This window comes from Myripristis murdjan, unplaced genomic scaffold, assembly GCF_902150065.1.
Source record: "Myripristis murdjan unplaced genomic scaffold, fMyrMur1.1, whole genome shotgun sequence".
NCBI lineage: Eukaryota > Metazoa > Chordata > Actinopteri > Holocentriformes > Holocentridae > Myripristis > Myripristis murdjan.
In genome coordinates this window covers 13,970-22,728 of record NW_021941822.1, presented here as the reverse complement: position 1 = coordinate 22,728, position 8,759 = coordinate 13,970, and the positions used below count along the sequence as shown (strand labels likewise).

The window sequence follows — 8,759 nt, the reverse complement described above, 5'->3', positions numbered from 1 at the left end:
ACCAGATGTGTGTGACAAAGTCCATTTCCAGATGTATGCAGATGATGCCGTTGTCCTCACTCACGGTAAAAGCTACAGTGAGGTGTCTAAGACACTAACATCTGTCATGTCCAATGTTCAGGAATGGCTCACTGCCTCACGTCTGTATTTAAATACACAAAAAACGGTTTGCATGGCTTTTTCTAAAAGACCTGTTGTTTTGCAAAATTCTAATGTATTTCTGAGAGGGGAGGAACTCAGTTTGGTGACAGAGTTTAAGTACCTCGGAGTCACTTGTTGAGACCCTACCCTATCCTACAAAAAGCATGTGACAAAAGTAATCAAAACAGTTAACTTCAATCTGAGCAATTTCAGACAAATAAGATCCTCATTAACTGAAGAAGCAGCAAAAATATTCATGCACTCTATGATATGCTCACATATTGAATACTGCTTCACAAATTGGTCTTTGACGGGAAAAACCATACTTAAACCCATTGAATCTCTCTATAAAATAACCCTGAAAGCTTTTGACCAAAAATCATTCTCTTATCATCACTGTGACATCCTTACACGCCATAATCTACTGAGTTTTGACAGTCTTATCACCTTTAAACTTGCATGTTGTGTGTGCAAGATTTTCAACGGACTTGCACCTCCACCCCTGAGTCAGTTTCTTGAACGTAAATCCACCAGCGGTTCCAATACTAGAGTAACTACAAGAGGAGACTGTGCAATTCCATTTAGGCGCACCTCCTTCTCACAGTCTGCTCTATCAGTCAGAGGCAGCAAAATCTGAAACGGCCTGCCAACCTCCATAAGAGACTGCTCTACCTGTCTATTTTTAAAAGGCATTTAAAAGACTGGCTCAAGTCCAACCAGACCTGTAATCATTGTTGACTGAATGTACATGGCTCCCCATTTCGCTGCGCATGTTCCCTCACGGACATGCGCAGTGACATGGGTAAACTATAAGGAGCACTACAGCACTTTACAAATGTACTACCTCTTCCTGCATATAGCCCAATTTGAGGCTACGGTGAACAGACTCATATCTGACTTCCCTACACTGAAGTGATGGGGGTGGTCCAAGTGTCAGGTTTATGACTGGAAGGGAACTTGTGTGATTCCCTGAAATGATGGGGAAATGTGCGTGGGGAAAGTAAATGAGTAACTCTCCCCACACAAACAATTACAATCAAGGTGCCCTTGAGCAAGATATGTTATGTCCAGCTGCCCAGTGGTTCATAGGAGGGGGTGTGTGTGTGTGTGTGTGTGTGTGTGTTTGTGTAACTGTTTGAATGCCAAGTGTAGCCTATCTGAAAAACAGCATGTGCTCTTATCCAGTCAAGGTTAACATAACTACAAATAGGAGCCACAACTACTTAGAGCAGCCTGGAAAAAAATCCCCATCCTCCCCATATAGTGGCCATCACAGTCCAATCCAATCCAATCCAATCCAACTTTATTTATAAAGCGCTTTAAAGTAACCACAGAGGCCCAAAGTGCTGTACAGTAAGATAAAAACATAAAATACATAAAATACATAACAGGTCCCTGGTGAATGATTAAAATTCCTAATAGAAAAAAACCCAAAACAAAACAAAAAGAGCTCAAATCCCCATTCATAGTCATGATCTGTTTAACCCTCCCGCTGCCTCAGTCGGAGACGACGTGGGGGGCGAGGGAGGCGGACGGTGCGCGTGGCTCCCCGGCCCTGCGCCTCACGAGTGGGGCCACGAGCGCCCTGCCCAGCCGTTTGAGGAACAGCCTCCTCGCGTCCCACCTCGAGCGCAGCAACCCCGCGTTCCCGGGGTTGAGCTCCCACCACAACACGAACGCGTTGCACGCTGAGACGTCAAGGACGTCGTGGAACACGGCCACGGGCCAGCGCCTCGTCATCCTCCTGCAGCTGTACACTGCGACCAGCTTGTCCAGGGTGTCCACACCGCCCTCGTTGCGGTTGTAGCGCAGCACAATCTTGGGCTTGCGGTCCGGGCGGTCCGCGGCCACGTGCGCGGTGCTCAGGAGCAGCACGCTCCAGTCCCTCTTGGTTGTGAGGGAGACAAGCGCGACCGAGGGCGTGAAGGCGAACGCAGAGGAGAAGGCCTCGCGGCGGACGCATCCGCGGCCTCCGTAGCGGCCCGGAGTCTGCGGCAGCCATGGCCCCGCGGGGAGCTCGGGCTTGTTCTTGCGCAGCGTGCCCACCACTGTCAGGCTGCGGGCCAGCAGGCGCTGGGCCAGCTCATACGACGTGAAGAAGTTGTTGCAGGTTACGTTGCGGCCGCCGCTGAGGCCGCGCACCAAGTCCAGCACCACACGCGCGCCCTGGTTGTTCTCGGGCTCGCCCGACGTGGCTTTGCCCGTGTACACCTGCATGTTCCAGGCGTAGCTGGACCTCGCGTCGCAGGCCGCCCAGATCTTGATGCCGTACCTCGCGGGCTTGCTGGGCATGTACTGCCGGAAAGGGCACTGGCCTGCAAGTCGAGAGAGAGAGGTAGTCGGGGTGTTCTGGTTATTTTACTGGCCTGATTTATTATGCGGGAGAGTTTTGTTTTGGTGGTAGTGGTGAGGAAGTTGAACCAGGATGAAATGTAGATGAGAGTGGATTCGACTTTGGAACATAGATCAGGAACATTAGTATTGATGTGATCAATACATGTGTTCAAGATGATACCATCACTATCTATAGGGGAGAGTGGGGCAATTTGTGCCAAGGGGCAAGTAGTGCCACCCCTGTTATCTAGAAAACCATAGAAGAAGTTGGTCATGTGACCACATATTTTTGAAGAGGCATCCATTTCACTCACCCTGCAAAGAAGGGAGACACATGGCTTGAGAGGTAAGCACATTTCAGTTAAAAAAACCTTTTTTTGCCCTCCAAAGTAAAATTTCTATGATCAAGGTTTATTGATTGCTGTGTTTGAACAATTATAGAAAACTTTGAAAACAGTTCACACAGGTTTTAGTACTTTAATAAACTACACCATGAGTCTATACAGTTAGCATGATGTTAGCTCAAAACAGCTGGGGGAGGCATTTTTTTCAAAATGGTGGGCTTGGGGTAATTTGTGCCAAAGGGCCTGGGGTAAGTTGTGCCAGCGGCACAACTTGTGATTATATACTATATATTACTTTATTGTATTTTATTGTTATTGTACATTGTCTTCTTACCTTTGATCACTAAAACTATTCAGATTCAGGTGAAGATGATTTGCAGGTGCTCATTTTGGAAGTTTTATTTTGTTCTGGGTATGTGTTCATGTGGCGCTAGGCCTTGTTATAGAAAAGTGGCCGGTGATCTTGTTAAAATAATAAATAAATGTTAAATAAATAATTTTGTATTGAATTTGTTTTGGATTTATATAGCATTATCATTTGTGAGATTAAAATGATCTGTTTTACTTCAATTATCAATGGCACAATTTACCCCAGTGTATTCTCTCTAATGGCACAATTTACCCCGCATCGGGGGCAAGTTGTGCCACAGAACCACTTTTTTTTTCGAAAGCTATATTTCTCAAACAGTTTATATAAGATCCAAAGTGATTGTTCCCAGGGATGCACAACATCCTAAATTATATGTGCATATTTTAGTTGGAGGCATTACTGTAATCCCCTTGCTTTAAAGGCACTTTAAGTAAAAATTGGCACTATTTACCCCGCTCTACCCTACTATTTCTGGTGGGCTGAGTGACAATTTGATACAGATTACAAGCATTCATCATAGAAAGTATACCTTGTTCTTGTTTGTACAAGGCTGACCCATCCAATCAATGTTCATATCACCTAACAAGTAGATTCGATTATTCATATCAGATAACTGATCAAACATATCACACAGATCATTAAGATATACAAAATCAGCACTAGGAGGACGGTAGAAACAGCATACCAAGATAAGCTTAAGATGAGGGAGGTGAACTTGTACACAAAGAGCTTCAATATCATCTCTCATTAAATCATAACGTGCTTTGGCAGGAAAATGATTCTGTAAATAAATGGCCACACCTCTTCCAAACTGATTTCTGTCTTTTCTAAAAATAGAGAATAGAGAATATTTCTATTTAGCAAGGAGAGTTGGTCCCACCATTAAATATTTCACAGCACTACTAGTTTGCACAATATGAATGCCTCCTGACAAAAAAATAATCATTAAATTGCAATATTCACATCACATTCAGAGTATTCAGGATATTTATTCTTTTTGACATGATTTCTCCTGAACTGGTTTAAAATAAAGTATGCTGAGATTTCTCACTCTGTTCTGTGTTCTCCCAAGAGGCGGCAGCTTCTCGCTCATTTCATCTGTGACAGATTTCAAACGCATGCTTGGCCTCCAGGTTTATAACTTGATCTTTACCCTCAAATTCCCAGAACTGGGGAACACACATGGGGAACTGCTCAAAACCCAAAGGAGGCCTGCACACTGTTTTACTCATCCACAAAAAATTAATCATAGACTGACAAAGAAAGAAAGCTTTCACACCTAACACACACAATTCAGACTGAATCATTGTTTGCAATAACTCCCGGAGTGATGCTGTGTATTTTCTAAATGGAAATGATTTTATCTTTTCCCAGCAACACTGACAAAGGAGGACATACAGTACATATACTTAAAAAAAAAAAAAAAAAAAAAAAAGCTCACATTAAGTGATATTTGAAAAGCTATGGGCCACCCTTTCATTTAAAAGTTTTGCAACATAACTTCTGCCAAAATGTTGAAATCAAGCCCCACACTCTGTGGTGGTGCTTCAGTGCAAGGATGTTTTGCTTTTACTTTTACGGTGTTAGTACTGTATCTCCTTGTCTAATTCCAAATTGTAGGTGTGGTAATGTTGACTTTTCATCATCGAGTTACTGTATTGATGCTATAATGGTGTTTTCATGCAGCAATTTCTCTGAGTATCACTGCCTGGCCTTGATAAGCCATTCTGTGCTAAATGATAATTTCAGAGTTAATGATATACTGATTAGGCAACATCAAACAAATAGTTGCGTAACTAGAAAATATAAAAAGAGAGAAAGTTAGTAGCCCCACATGAGCTCACATCTGGGACATCAAGACTGGGGTAAGCTGGCCCACTTTGCTGGGTGACCCTCATGGTTTTGAATTTACAGATTATGAATTGGTTTCCCCGGTAGTTTGAAAATCTGGGCTCTGATCTTCTCACAGGTGGACTCGTACTTTTCTTTGATTCACACAGAGACTTGTGTGCAGCATTGTGAAAACATGAAGATTGCACTTCTTGCTTTTCTGCTGTTGCTCGCTGTCAGCACTGGTGAGTTAACTAAACAGAATACACTACGATCCTACTGTCTGTGAAAGCAACATTTCTTAAACCAGCTATTATGTTAAACACTCAAAGATCCATGCATGTTAGGAGAGAATTTTCCAGCAAAGCAAGAGTTCATATTTGATCGGTACAGTGTGTGTAAACTGGCTTGCACAATAGCACAGACTGTGGTTTGCAACATGCTGTAGGCTACAACTGCTGTTGTTTTACTGCAATTTCAAAACCTGCAAAACTGTGTGTTTCACTGTTTTGAAAATGACTGAAAATTGATTTTGGTTCTGTAGTGAAAATGCAGTTCAAGTTTCATGAGAGTGGCTGAACAAGAACTTTTTAGAGGATAATTTGTGATTGCAGGTGAAGGCCTGAGGTGCTACTGCAGTGGCAACGCTAGCTGCTCAGGGCGAGAGCAGACCTGTGGCTACAATCGTGATTACTGCGGCAGTTTTGTTCTGGGCGGTAAGTACAGTGGGTCTATCCTGTTGTGGTTTACACTGGCAAAACTTGGTTAGACCTTTTAAGATTTCACCCACAATGAAGTGTGTAGCGCAAGGCATTACGGCTAATTGAGTGTCTATGATTCTGCAACCCTAAAACCAGTGGTGTAGTCTACGTGATACGCAGGTATACGCCGTATACCCACTAGAAAAGGTCCCAAATTTCCGTATAACCACTTGAAAGTGCGCAAAGATACGTATCAGTGTGTTTTTTTGACATAACATTCACTTTACCGTTCATACAGTCGCCTTCTCTGTGTTATGAAGCGGGCTCTTTTTGACCATAGGGGCTTCCGTCAGGCGTGACGTTTCGGGGGACACGACAGCTGGAGCTAACGTTAACGTTTCAGAAAGGGAGCCTGTGTGTGTGTGTGTGTGTGTGTGTGTGTGTGTGTGTGTGTGTGTGTGTGTGCGTGCTTGTGCGCGTATACCCACTAGAATAAACTAGACTACACCACTGCCGAAAACCCAAAAATACAAACAAACTAATCTTACAAACTAATTAATTGTGTGTGATTTTTCATATCTTGCAGAAAAACTTAAACTCTCCTGCCCCTGATTGTGTCTTTCTCTGATTTTCTGTAGGTAAATTCGTCAGACGTTGCATGAAAGGGGGTGAGTGCCAAATTTTGGACGCACGCTGCTGCACGACTGATCTCTGCAACAGCTAAAGAGGATGAAGAGCAAACCTTCCCTCCATTCATTTTCCAAACCTGCTTGTTCCTATTAGGGGTCAGAGGGGAATGGAGCTGAGCCCATTAATAAAGAGCAATTTATGACTTAATTACTGTGAGAAACGTTTTTGTGGTTTTGTCAAGAATAAATGACAAACTACCAGAAGTCCCACTAGCCTTTTTGCTGGAAAGCTGAAGCTGTTTAGCTGACATGTAAGCCGATGATATGTTCACAGCCGCCGCCCTGGTGCCCCTATGTTTGAAACAGCATCACTAAAGTGCCCTCTAGAGTGCAAAAACAAGAGGATGTACCCCCTCAGGCAATAAATAAATCAATAATCATAATAATAATAAATTAGGTGCTCCTCTAATGAAGAAGTGCCCCTCCAGAAAATGATGTGCTGCTACAGGACAGGAGACCTTACAATGGGATAATTGTGAGGTTCCCCAAGTGCCTTTCTGATGAAGAAAGAAAGAAGAAAGAAAACTCAGAATGCACCCTCTTACATGCCCTTCCAGGGGAGAAAACACCATGACGTGCCCTTGCAATGGGGGGTGGGGGGTGGGTGGTGTTACTTGTGGAAAATAACAGATGCAGCACTCTGTAGTCTCCATTCGAGGTGTCCTGTAGGGCAGACTTTCCCAAAGTGAGGCTGTGACAACAGGCTAGGGCTGCCACCAAATACTTTGCAAAAAATAAAAGCTATGGTGCTATGATGGACCATAGCTGTTTGCAGACGGATGGGACCACCTGTCGTGCAGAAGGTGCCCTTCTTATTTTTTTAACCCCTGCCCTTCAAACAGCCTGAGTCACAGTCACTGATTCACGATATTTCACCTTTTTAAAACCATGAGTGGTTCTTTCCACCACTGGGAAATGGGGTCCTATATGTCACTGCATCAGTCAGCCTTACCATCCTGCTCCTTTCTTTACAACTTTTTAGGGCGAAATAAAAGGTCAACAGTAGATGCCACATAGAAGTGAAGGGAACCTGAAGATTAACCTGAAGATTAATTTGAGATGCAGCTCAGCACTGAGTGTCACATTATTATAGTGCTAAATTTGTACTAAATATCGTGTGGGAATGTGGCAATTCCCATGTTCAAATATGAGTCATAATAACTATTTTTGGGTTGATACTAGTTGTTACACAGATTTGGTGTAAAATTGAACCATTTTGGACCGAGAATGAATAAAAATGCCTAAAAATCTCTCCGAAATACCACGTTAGGACACCGAGACCTAAGGGAACACCATAGAAAAATTCATGCTGTGATTTGGTGTCAAAACTCAACTCAACTCAACTTTATTTATAAAGGCCTTTAAAACAACCACAGCTGCAACAAAGTGCTGTACAAAATAGGCAATAACAGGAAAATAAATATTAAAATAATTGTTTATTGTTTTTATTGTTTTTAAAACAATACAAAACAATAAAACAATTTAATAAAGACAATAAAACAATTAAAAGCAAATTAAAAAGAAATATAAACAATAAATAAAACAAACCATAAAACACTAAAACAGAAGCAGAGTCTCATGCGGGGTTGAAAGCCAAGGAATAAAAATGGGTTTTAAGGCGAGTTTTGAAAATGGACAGTGAGGAGGCCTGTCTAATGTGGAGGGGTAGCTCGTTCCACAGTTTCGGAGCGGCAATTGAAAAAGCTCTGTCCCCTCTGAGCTTCCGTTTTGACCTTGGTACCTCCAGGAGCAGCAGGTCAGCTGACCTGAGGCATCGAGCGGGAGCGTAGGGGTGAAGAAGCTCAGAGAGGTAAGGAGGGGCCAGACCATTTAGGGATTTAAAAACAAATAAGAGAATCTTAAAATGAACCCTAAAGTGCACAGGCAGCCTGTGGAGGGAAGCCAGGATGGGGGTTATGTGCTCCCTCTTACGTACTCCAGTTAGAAGGCGTGCGGCTGCATTTTGCACCAACTGGAGACGTGCGAGGGAGGACTGGCTGACTCCAAAATAAAGTGCATTGCAGTAATCTAGCCAAGATGTAATGAAGGCATGGATCACTGTTTCAAAGTGCCGACGTGCTAAGAAAGGTTTGACTTTAGCCAGCTGTCAAATATGGAAAAAGCTGGACTTTACTACTGAGCTGATTTGCCGATCCAATTTAAAATCACTGTCCATTTTAAAACCCAAGTTTGAGACTGTTGGCTTTAAGAAACCAAGGCTTACACTCTGTGGGCCAGATAGGACTTGAACCACTCCAGTGCAGTACCACAGATGCCCACTAGGTGGTGTAACCGAGCCACTAGAGTGTTGTGGTCCACGGCGTCAAAAACTGCTGTTAAGTCCAATAAA

General features: G+C 43.2%; 1 long non-coding RNA gene across 1 annotated transcript; it reads left to right on the top strand.

Moving 5' to 3' along the window:
* Window positions 1–5,166: 5,166 nt before the first annotated feature.
* LOC115356821 (uncharacterized) lies at window positions 5,167–6,452 on the top strand. Its single transcript, XR_003928023.1, has 3 exons — window positions 5,167–5,264; window positions 5,634–5,735; window positions 6,359–6,452. It is a non-coding gene; the product is annotated as an uncharacterized LOC115356821 (long non-coding RNA).
* The last annotated feature ends 2,307 nt before the right edge of the window (window positions 6,453–8,759 follow it).